This window comes from Petaurus breviceps, unplaced genomic scaffold (genome assembly GCF_028583685.1).
Source record: "Petaurus breviceps papuanus isolate PSGF00001 unplaced genomic scaffold, PetGlider_PUasm1.0 140, whole genome shotgun sequence".
Taxonomy (NCBI): Eukaryota; Metazoa; Chordata; class Mammalia; order Diprotodontia; family Petauridae; genus Petaurus; species Petaurus breviceps.
The window spans coordinates 38,702,286-38,714,305 of record NW_027185698.1 but is presented as its reverse complement, the minus strand read 5'-3'; the positions used below and the strand labels follow the sequence as shown (position 1 = coordinate 38,714,305).

General features: G+C 39.5%; 1 long non-coding RNA gene across 4 annotated transcripts in view; it reads right to left on the bottom strand.

The window, feature by feature from the left end:
- Positions 1–535: 535 nt before the first annotated feature.
- LOC138147922 (uncharacterized) overlaps positions 536–12,020 on the bottom strand; it is a 140,862-nt gene continuing 129,377 nt past the window's right edge. For 2 of the 4 annotated variants that reach the window (XR_011164935.1, XR_011164933.1), the window contains exons 4-5: positions 1,941–2,039; positions 536–1,467 (exon numbers count right to left, since the gene is read on the bottom strand). This is a non-coding gene — a long non-coding RNA (uncharacterized lncRNA). The other 2 variants (XR_011164929.1, XR_011164927.1) reach the window with 1 other exon arrangement.

Genomic DNA, 12,020 nt, shown 5'->3' with positions numbered 1-12,020 from the left:
GTCTAGAACTCTATCTGCTATACTATTATAAGTTCACAGAAATGTTTCATCAATACCTTACCATGGCATGGAGATGATAATGGGTTTTTGAAAGCGATGCCAATGTAATATAAAGTATGGTGGGGCCCACCAAGCCTAAAAGGTTTCAAATTTGATCCATAATGGACTGTACCTGTCATATAATGACCAGCCTTACCAAATACAATGAGATTTATCCTAAGAAACTTTGCCTCTAGGTGAGTAACCTCCTCATCCACAGCAATCACAAAAGACATTTATTAAGGTGCAGGGAGTTGCGATCTGCACTGGGGAGGGAGTACCCATACCTGTGAAACTACAGATCTTTGCAAAATTGAAGTAGGTGAAAATAAGTTATATGATGAATAATAAGAGCCAGCACGGCATAATAGAAAGTGCACAATGTACCAGAAGTAATAAGATATGGGTTTTAGTTCCAGTTCCGCTACTCTACCAAGTGAAGAGACTTTAGACAAGTTCCTTCTACTTTTCTGAACCCATTTTCCTCATCTATAAAATGGGTATAATCATGCTTTCATGATCTGCTGTGAGATGCAGCAAAGATGTATTAGTTAGAGAGCTCAAATCCAAATTAGGGAGACCTGGGTTCAAGTCCCAAATATTGGTTGTGTGGCCCTGGACAAGTCACTTATCTCTCCCTGCTTTAGGCCACTCTTTAAGACTATAAGCTTTTAACCTGCATTGGTAGAGAGGGAGTTTCCTCACCTCAGAGTTCCACTTATCAGTGAAATCACCAGCCCTTCTTCCATCCTCTTCCTATCTACCCCCCTGACTGCTGGTTTAATCAGATAAGAATGTGTATATAATGATTTGTAAATATTGAAGTGTTATGTAAACATCTATTATCCTTATAAAGGGTGAACTATGTATGATGCAGCTTCTAGGAGTTAGTGGAACCAGAGATGATGGAACCTCGGAGGCTTCATAATGCCCTTGAGATCACAGGGTATGGGTAAGTTGCCCATTCTGCCTCCATTTACACTAAGCCTAGGGGAGCACCTGAAGATTGCCACCAATTGTGATGCTCCTAGAGGATTTATGTGCTTGTTCATATACTCATTCACTGCTCTCCTGGGGTTGCTTCTTCAAGGGAACTTGAAGGGAGAGATAAGTAAGGGAGTTACTTATTACCTGTATGACCTTCCCCAGAGAAGCCAGTCACAAGACAACGTTTTAGATGTTTACAGACATTATTCTCTATAGCAAGCTAGTGAAGGAGCAATGGACCCAGGGTCCAGAGACCTGGTTTAGTCTCAGCTTGTCCACTCATCAGCTTTGTCAAGCCATTTCTCTCCTCCATCATTGACTTACTGTCATTGAATGACTGTCAGGTGAGGGCTGAGTTCTATCAGGAGTTCTTAGCCTTTTTTTTTTTTTTCGCACGTATCATGAACCCCTTTGGCAGTCTCTGGACCCCTTCTCAAAATCCTGTCTAATGCATAAAATCCGACACATAGGATTACAAAGGAAATGACTTGTATTGAGACACAGAAATCAAGCTATCTTTAAAAACAAATTTATGAACTCAAAGTATGAACCCCCTGAACTAGAAGACTTCTCAGGTGCCTCACAGCTTTGCAAGTCTCTCTGTGACCCAGATTTTCTCTGACAATAACAGTTCCACTGTCAACTTCCAAACCAATTGTCAGTGTTTCTAAATATACTCTGTACATTTTGGGCTAAGTAACAATTTCAGGAAAACATGTCATTTTGGCCTGTTGTTAGATCTCTCATCACTTTGATGATCCACAATGTAAGTCTTTAGCTAAACATTTGCCCAAAGTGGCTTCAGTTTTGCTTAAAGGAATCTTGCTGTGAAGCTGGAGGGGTCTTAGAATGACTCATAGGGTTAGAAAGCCTAGGGGAGCAGCCTTCTGTGATAGTAGTGTGTACATTCTCACCACCATTTAGGAACTTCCATCTGTGACTAGTCGTGATACAGACACAGCAGAAGGTATGCGCCTCAGACATCTGGTAGGCTTTCGTCATTGCTTGAAAAGCTGGAAAAGAAAAGGAAGAGTTGTGTTGCTTTTTTTGCAAATCGTTTGTGTGTGTTTTTCAAAATGTCCAATCTCATAGTTTAGGTTTAATGGTGATTTCATGTTTTGTTTTGTTTTGTTTTGCATGCAGCGGTCTGAACACAGACCTTCTCTAATGGAGAAAAGTCTGTCTGAGGTGCAGGTGAAATTTCAGTCTTTCCAGGGTCATTTGCAGGTAGCAACATCAAATATAAAGCTGTTTCCTACAGAGATGTCATTTTGATGTGAATTAGGAGGCAGTAAGATGCGCGTCCTGTGAGGAACCCTGGATTTGGGGGTCAAGAGTTCTGGGGAAGAATCCTGAGGGAAGAATTCCTTGGCCACCATGGACACATTCCTTTACTTCAGTAAACCTTGGCTTCCTTATCTACAAAAGAAGGTTAATATCATATGTGTTGGCTAATATGGATTTTGTGAGGAAAAGGCCATGTAACTGTGAGCAGTTATTTAATTATTAACAATACAACTGTATAATTATTAACAATAATGAGAGGTTGTATAGTGGAGAGTATAATGGTATGGTGGATAGAAAACTTATCTCAAAGTCAGTAAACCGCGGTTCTTATTGGCTGGATGACCCTGGGCAAGTCACTTAACCTCCACATGCTCCAGGCAAATCTTTTAAGACTATATGTTAGAGAATAGTTGTTATTCTGCGTTGACAGAGGAAGTTCTTCACCAGTAGCTCCCTATGTCTATGCAATCACAGGTTCAGTTAAAAATAAAAACACCCTCAATAATGATGGGATTATGGCCACAGAAGACATTTGTCAATTACTACCTCTCCATAATAGAATTTTGTGTTAGTGGAAATATTTGGATACAAGAACTGCCAAGCACATTAATATTGACTTAAACCTCAAACATGTGTCTGTCTCCCTATTTAACTTCCTGTGGCCTCAGTTTCCCCATATGTAAAATGGGAGTATATTGAACTTAATCTCTTAAAGAATCCTTCCAACACTAACACTTTGGGTCCTTTGGAGGTCCCTATTCCCCAAGTCCTTGATTCTAACAAAGAGATGGAGAAATTGTTACACAGCAATGTGTCTGAGGTGTAAATATTGCCAGATTTGGGAATGGAGGATCTAGATTCAAATCTCAAATGAGTTATTTATTACATGTATGACCTTAAGCAAGTCCCTTAACCTCTTTGAACCTCAGTCTCATCGTCTGTAAAATAAGGGCATGAAATGTTTACTGAGTTTCCTTCCAGCTCTAAATTTTTGAGCTTACTGAATTAGGAAATGCTTATGTCACAGTCTATATTCGCCACTCTCTCAGTCCATTCACTATTATTCTTCCTTCAAGTATTTGAGGGCAGGCACTTGTTTCACAACCATTCTTTCTGTGGCCCCTGAAAGCTGCTTGGGACTCAAAGTATTAAAGACACAATTAAGCCTATACTCTATGAATTAGAGGCTGTGTTTCTGAAATCATTTGGATACATGTTGCTTCCATATCTATAACACTTTAAAGTTTATGGAGTAGTAGAAAAAACCCAACTCTGTGAAATTGTTAAAGCAAGTGTTATTATCCTCATTTTACAGATGAAATTAATAAGTCTTGGGAAGGTTGAGGGGAGTGTCATATGTTCACAAAGCTAGAAAGTTATCAGCCAGGATTCAGGATACTCAGATGTCCTGCTATAGCATCCTGGGTGCTTAGGTACTCAACATCACCTCTGAAACTGCCCTCCTTCAAACATCCTGATTTTTGCAAAAGGCATCAAGATCCTTAGAGATATCCAGGTTCAAGGGATCAAAGCAACTGGGGTTAAGTGACTTGCCCAAGGTCGCACAGCTAGTAAGTGGCAATGAACTCATATGTTCAGAAATTATCTTTTGGTTCTGTATTGCCTTTTAGATAAAATTCAAACCCCTCAGTCTGGCACTGAAGGTTATTCCCCAAACTAGCACCATCTGCCTTCTAGCCCCAAAAGGAATGACCATTCCATTTCCTGCCCCTGTGTATTGGTATAGATTGTCTTCAATGTCTGTAATGCATTCCTTTTTTTTTTTTTTACTACACCTCTTAGAATTATTATCTTCCTTCAAGGTTAAGCTCAAGTTCTGTCTTCCATGAATGGCCCCACTTAAATCTTTCTCCCTTCTCCAATTACCTTGAGTTACTTATCTATAAACATGTTCCCCTGCCTCACTACTGTACATGCACACACATATGGAAGGGCCCTCAGAGACCATTTCATCTAGTCTAACCAATGATTCTCTACCACACTGCTGACGAATGGTCAAATGGTCCTATAGTCTGTAGATGATAGATGCTCAATATCACCCCTGAACTTTCCCTCCTCCAGACTAGATTATAATCCTGCAATTGTCAGGAGGTTTTGCTTTACAACAAAATAAAGTTTGCCTCTTCCATTTCCATCATTGATCCTTGTTCTGCTCTTGGGGAACTCTACATCCCATAGGGTTTTCTTTATTAAACTGTACCACATTGCATACTTCAGTATCACAAATAAAATGCTGCAAAAGGTAATACCCTTGGAGCAGCAATTTAAAAAGTCTCATTTGGCTAGAAAGAGATTAATGTCTTTATAACAAAGCATTAAAATGATTTGGATGGAAAGAAACAGAGCTTTTTAGCATGGCACTTATCTGTTGGAAAAACCTTTAACAGCTCCCTAATTTGAAATGGTCATTCACATTCCTACAACATTTTTAAAAGCTTAGAAAGCATTTTCTTCTTACTCCTATGAGACAGGCAGTCCAAGTAGTATCATACCCATTGTATAAATGACAAAACTGAGGCACCAAATGTTTAAGTGACTTTCCTGAGGCTATGTATGTCAGAGCTAGGAATTGGCCTTAAGTTTTCTGAATCTAACACTAATCCAATCCAATCCAATAAACATTTACTAGAAGCCTACTATATGCCAGGCACAGTGCTAAACACTAGAGAGACAGTTAATAAAAAGAAAGACAATTCCTCCCCTCAGGGAGCTTACAGTTTAATGGGGGACAATACACAAAAGTAGGCAGAAAAGGTGGGAGATGGGGGGAGGGGAAGGAGCTGTATTCTTTCCAGAATTGCAGAGCCAGAGAGGGCTAAAGAAATTGTCTGCTGTAGGAATTCCAGACAGTTGGTCATCCCATCTCTGTGCTGAATATATCATGTGATAGAAAATTCACTTAGCCTTTAGCATAGTGCTTGGTATATGATAAGTACTTAGTAAATGTGTTATTTTTCGAACTTGTTTACTTATGCATAGGGGAAAGGAAGGGACTAAGTATTTAGTATGCACCTACTGTATGACAGTCACTGAGCTAAACAATATATATGTGTGTATACACATATATAGTGATCCTTATACATAGTTTTCTATTAGAATTTATAATTATTGGACATCTTATAGTCTATTAGATGCCTAAGATCCATAGACGTAGAAATTATGTCTTATCTATACTTTGTATTTCCCCTTGTACTTAGCACAGTGTTCCATATACATTAGGTACTAAATAATAAATGTTTGTAGAATTAAGTTGAGTTTAATTGAACAAATACCATACTAGGAGTCAGAAAATATGGGGTCTAACTCTGATTCTGCTACAAAATTTCCATATGATCTTGGGTATTCATCAAATTTTCTTTGGGCCTCACTTTCCTTCTTTGAAAGTGAGAGGATTGGACTAAATTATCTTCAATGCCTTTTCTACACTCAGATTCTAGGGTGAGTCAATTTGACATGCTTGGAAATTATATCCACTTCTGATTGTAAGATATATATGGAGCATTAATTAACCAAGTTTTTCAGTTAGCAAATATATCTTGGTCAACTTTTACAAGACCAGCACTTAAATAAGTGCTATGGACAATGACATTTAATTCAGCAAATGTTTCTGAAGAAATAGAAGACGTGGGGTGGTTAGGTGGTGCAGTGAATAGAGCACCAACCCTGGAGTCAGGAGGACCTGAGTTCAAATCCAGCCTCAGATTTGACACACACAAACTAGCCATGTGACCTTGGGCAAGTCACTTAACCCCAACTGCCCTCCAAATAGCAAAACAACAACAGCAACAAAAAGAAATCTCATTGATGTGACCAAATGCCTCCACTGGTGTAGTTCACAACTATTGCATTCTCCTTCTGTGTGACCCTGATTTACACTCTCTCATACATCTGACACAAGAGGTCCACATGCTGAGGGTCTTCCTTTAGATCTTGTGACTTCACATGGGGACCAGTAGAGTGTGCAGACTGTCCATATGTCATCCTTTGCCCTCTCTTTATGACTAGTCCAGCTCTCCTTCTGGTCACATGTTTCCTTGAAGCTATCATTTATACCTCCTGCCTATTCCAGCTCCCATTTGAAGCTCTAGGCTCCCATATTGATGAGAGGTCACCTCATCTAGCATAGACCCAGACCTACATCTAGCTTGGGAAAAAGTAATCAAATTAGCACTTTCATTCCTGGAAGGTACCATTCAGTTGTCGTTGCAACTTCCCACACTAAAATACCCTTCCCATTCCATCATTCCAGTATGTACTTCCTCTTCCCCTATCACAAAGGTTCTTAACCTTTTTGTTTGTTTGGCCACCTGGTGAAGTTCAATACTACGGTGATCTGTTGCTTGCATTCATAATGGAAGGAAATGCTATTTTTCAGTTAGAGGTTTAAGAAAATAAAGATACAAATTTTTTCCCATCCAAATTCACAGCCCCCTTCTACCAAATCTACCCATGAATCCCTTGAGGTTCTGTTAACTAAAGGTTAAGAGCTTCTGACTTAGCAGAATGTAAAATATTGGAAGTCTGAAATTGTCTTTTTGGAAGTTTGAAATTGTGCTGAGTACACAGTAAACTCTCAATAAATGCTTTTTCATTCATTCATTCTTCTTCCATGAAGCCTTCCTGTTCAACTTAGCCAGAAGTGATCTCTCTTTCTCCTCTGAATTCTTGTAACATCTTATTTGTACCTTCTTTCTAACGCTTAGTCACATATATTCCATTATAGCCCCTTTTGCTTGGGTCTTTCTCCTTTAAAGACTGGACTCTCTGATGACAGGGAATGTAATATGTTTTACTTATCCACAAGGTCACTATAAAGAAAGCATTTTGTAAGCTATAAAAAGGCTATGTAAAGTAAAATATTATTTATACCAATATGAACATCATATAGCACTGTATATAATTGTGTATATAACACAGACATAAATAATATATATAAAATAACATTATATTCATGTAGACATATACATGCAAATAGGTAACAGTGGAACCCAGGCTCTGAGAAGTTAGGTCCTTCCAAACACTGGAAGTATGGACCTAATGATGTCTTTTTGTCTGTCATTCATTTAAAGTCTAGTCTAGTTAAATGAAAAGAGTTTGATTACCAGATTATTATAACCACTCTTAAAGATAAGCAGCCAAGTCCTAAAGAAGGGAGGAGTTGCTTTGGTGAATGGGGGTATCCATACCAATTTAAATGAAGTATTATTGAAACATTTCCTATTATTACTAGAGATAAGATGCTCTAGCTAGGCAAGGTTTTGTCATGGAAGGAGCAACCATTGAAATAACAAATCCCAAATTGCATCTCTGACAGGTAATGACTGTGCATAAGTCACTTAACATCTTGGAGATTTTCTCATCTTTGGAATAAGGATATAAATAATCTTCGTTTCCCCATTGGTCTGTGAGTTGCTTGAGAACAAGGACTGGTTTTCTTTTCTTGTCTGCCTTTCCTTGTATCTCTATCATTTAGCCCAGTACCTGGAAGGTAGTAGGTACTTAATAAATGCTAGTTGACTGACTGATTACACCAGGATCATAGCATTCATTCTAAATTATAACTGGAAAGGTCCTTAGGAATCATCTAGTCCAAAGCCCTCTTTTTGTGGTGATGAACCTGAGGGCTAAAGATAAAGTAGTTTGCTCACACAGGTGGGAAGGAGCTGAACTGATATTCAAATGTAATGTCAGCCCTTTGAGTATAAACCAGGCACTCCTTCCAGGCTCAGTAGACTTTGAAGCACAAAACTTCATTTAGAATACAGGCTCCTCCATTTCCCAATAGTAGGATTCTCAGTAAATCTCATACTACTATAGGGTTGTAAAGAAAGTTCATTGTAAGCAACAAAAAACTTAAGATCGTAGGAGTCAGAGCTTGAAGAGAGATTACAAAAAGCATCCTAATTAGTCTTATGATATCTTATAGATAAAGAAACTGATGCTAGAGAAGAGGAAAAAACATGCCCAGTGTCACTCAGGCATTACACGGCAATGCTAAGATTCGGACCCACCATCTCCTATCTGTAAGCTTAGAGCCTTTTGGATATATCATTATTGACAGGCAGAGCTTAGCTACTGCAGGGCGTAAATTTTTTTCCCCTTCCTTCTCTCTAGATGATGTATACAATATGAACAGCTGGAGAGGAAAAAGAGATATACTGTCCTATGCTGGAAATGCACTGAAACAATTGGGAATGCTTTTTCAAGCATCATGATCTCATTGTTAAAGTAGCAGATGGGGAGTCGGGTTTCTTTGGTTTGGTGCCTGTCTGTGCCTCCACCTTGCTATATGACTTTGGGAATGTCAAGGCTTTCTCCTCCCTCAACCTCGCTGACAAACACCAGTGATCACGTTTTACTACAGCTTGTTTTCCTATAGCTTCTGTGGATGTTTCCCAGTTTGATGCTAATGGGTATTTGAGTCTTTGAGACAGAAGCTGCTGCATTAATTCAAGTATTTAAGGATAACTGGGAGTTAAATGGCAGGGAGCTTCTGACGTTCTCTTCTAAGTGTGTCTGTGAGCTATTCTTGGGCTAAATTATTCAGACCATTTTCGAATCGCATAGCATATAGAATATGGAATGTCAGAGCTGGAAGGGACTGTAGGCTTTGGAATGGTAGTGCTAGCTGGGACAGAAAACCTAGTCCAACATCATCATTTTATAAATGAGGAAGCTGAATCCCTGAGAAGGGAAGTAACAGAATCAAGGCTACACAACTACTTGTGGTGGTGGTGTTATTCAGTGGTGAACAACTCTCCATGACCCCATTTGGGGATTTCTTGGCAAAGACACTGGAGTGATTTGCCATTTCCTTCTCTAGCTCCTTTTTATAGATGAGGAAACTGAGGCAAAAAGGGTTAGGTGACTTGTCCAGGGTCACATAGCTTGTAAGTGTCTGAGACTGGATTTGAACTAAGGAAGATGAGTCTTCCTGTCTTCAGTCCCAGTGCTCTGTACACTGTGCCATGTAGCTGGTAGAAGGACTATAATCCAGGTCTCCTAACTTCAAGTTTATTGCTTTTTCGTCTTTCCTTTTTCCTTTCTTTTTTGAGAGACAGTTTTGATAGAGTGCTGTGCTTCAAGTAAATATATATGAATTTGCCACCTCTGACCTTTCCTAGCTGTGTGATTCATAGGCAACCTCAATAGCCTCACTGTTCCAACCTGTACAATACGCATAGTAATGCCTCCCAGGTCTGTGGTGTGGAGAGCACAAAGTCAAACTTGACAAGTGCTGTAAAAATGTAAGCTATCCCATCAACCACCCATCATCCATCATTCCATTGCTCTTTAGCAGCCCCTCCAGTTGGGGTAAGGGGTAGGGGGGGAAGGCCAGATGACAGTTTGGATCCATAGCTAGAAATTCTAGGGAGACAGATTCTGAATGCACTTCCTTTTATTTAAGCAGGCAATTAGAGTTGAGTGGGCTACGTCAGGAGAAAGTGAACTCACTTTCACTGGAGGTGTTGAAGCAGAGGGGGAAGGGTCATTTGTCTGGAAAGCTGTAGAAAGCTGTTAGGAGAAGAGTGCCTTATGCATTTTAAAGTGCTATGTAAATAATGAAGTAATGTTGTACTCTTTCCATGGGCTTCAGATAGAACCGATCTAGGGAGAAGTCACTATCCTGCTACTATTCTTTTATAATTAATGTTTTGTGCACTGTTACAGTGTTGTCTAGAATAACCGTTTTGTAACTGAGCAAAAGTATTGGGATATATTATTATTATTCAGGTAGGAGTTGGCCTATAAAACCTCTTGGGTCCTCACCAATGCTGAGATTCTCAGGTTAAGACCCAGTAAAACCCAGACCACTTTTTCATTGTCTACAAACGTTTGGTGGAGATATAAATGGTGCAAATGAGATTTGGTCACTGTGAGTCATACTGAGAAATATAGGGCATAGTAGAAAATACATCGAACTGGGAATCGGAAGGTGTGGCTCTGCCACTTCTAGCTGTGGGGACTCAAATAAGTAATTTCACTTCTCTGTGTTCTTATCTTTAAAATGGGGAGAAAAAGAGCTGCCCTATCTGCCTTCCAGTGTATGAGCATCAGATGAGATAAAGGATGTAAAAATGCTTGCTTTTACTGTGCTATAAAAATATTATGTATGTGTACACACATGTATATAACTACAATGTATAATAGCATATATATACATATATATATATATATATATATATATAGGAGTACTGTTATCAGTATGTTTTGTTGTTGTTATTCTTGGGAATTCCCACTACTCTGGCTAAGGAACTGATTGTACTTGAAACTATTTAGATTTAAGGATTCCAGATGTGAGAAGTATTACCCATGAACCCAATAGTCCATCTTATGTACTGTTTGTTTCCGGATACTGCTCTATATCTCCTTCTGGCCTTCCTTTGCTTACACACACATAGCAATAAGTAGGTTTTAAAGGTTTCATGTATAATGGTACCTGACTGAGGCTTTCTATATTCAGAAGAACGAGAACATTAAAGGAGCTGTTTTTCTTAAAAGGTTTCCTGTCTAAAAGATGTCATATTTTGTAGAATTCCAGATATCCCCAGCTGTGGAGATCTTTAGAACCATTTCTGGGGAATGGGTGAAGGATGTGGGGAAAAAAAAAAACCAAGACAAGACAAGAAGTAGGACCAGAAATTGGAGGGAGGAACAGTTCAGAGTCTGGAGAAAGCACTTACTACCAAGTGAGGCAGTCTAAAAATAGAATGGCTGACCTCTGGATGTAATGAGCTTCTTGTCACTGGACATATTCAAGCACAGGTGAGATGTTTGCCTGTCAGAGACATTGTATATGAGATTGATAGTACAGAAAATGATTGGACTGGATGCTCACTGAGGTCTCTCCTGCCTCTGAGATTCTTTGACTCTGTGGTTGGGAGAATACAATAGACTTAGTTATCCCTTTTAGGTTAAATCTTATTACTTTAAACACAATTTGAATCTGTAAGCATGATTTGTCTTCTGAGTGTGAAGGGGCCTTATGGTAAAGAGGAAGGAGTGTTGAATTCCAAGTCAGGAGAAATGGCTTCGAGACCAGTTATTAGCAGTGTGACTTTGGACAAATTTCTTCATCTCTCTGATTCTAAATTTCCTCATCTGCGAGTTGAGGGAAAAGATGTAGCATGTGGGAGGGAAAATAATGCCCAATAAGCCTGGGAAGAGAGGCTGGGTCCAGGTTGTGCAGGATTTTAAAAGCTAAATACAATCCCAGAGGACTTTACATTGGATTGGAGTCAGTATGAAGCCATTGGAATTTGAGTAGGGGAGTGACATGATCAGACTTGTGCTTAAGGAAAATTCCTTTGACAGCTGGGTGTCAGATGGACAGAAATGGCAGCAAGACCAGTTAGGAAGCTAGTGCAGTCATCTCAAAGAAGGTGGGAGCTGTGGGAGTGGAGAGAAGGGTCAGAGTTGAGCAATGCTGTGTAGGTAGAAATGGCAAGTTGTGTCAACTGGTCTGAAATGTGAGGGGAGGAATGGAAGATAACACTAGAGTTTCTGACAGTGTGAAATAAGAATGGAAAGGAAGCTTGGAGCCAGAGGCAGCTTGGATAGAGGACTGTCCTTGGCCTCAAGTTTTGCCCATATTAGCTGGGTGATGGAACATGTCACATAACATCTCAGAGCTCAAGGCAAGTCTCTTATGACTCCAAGTTACAGATGACGACCAGTCTGCGTGA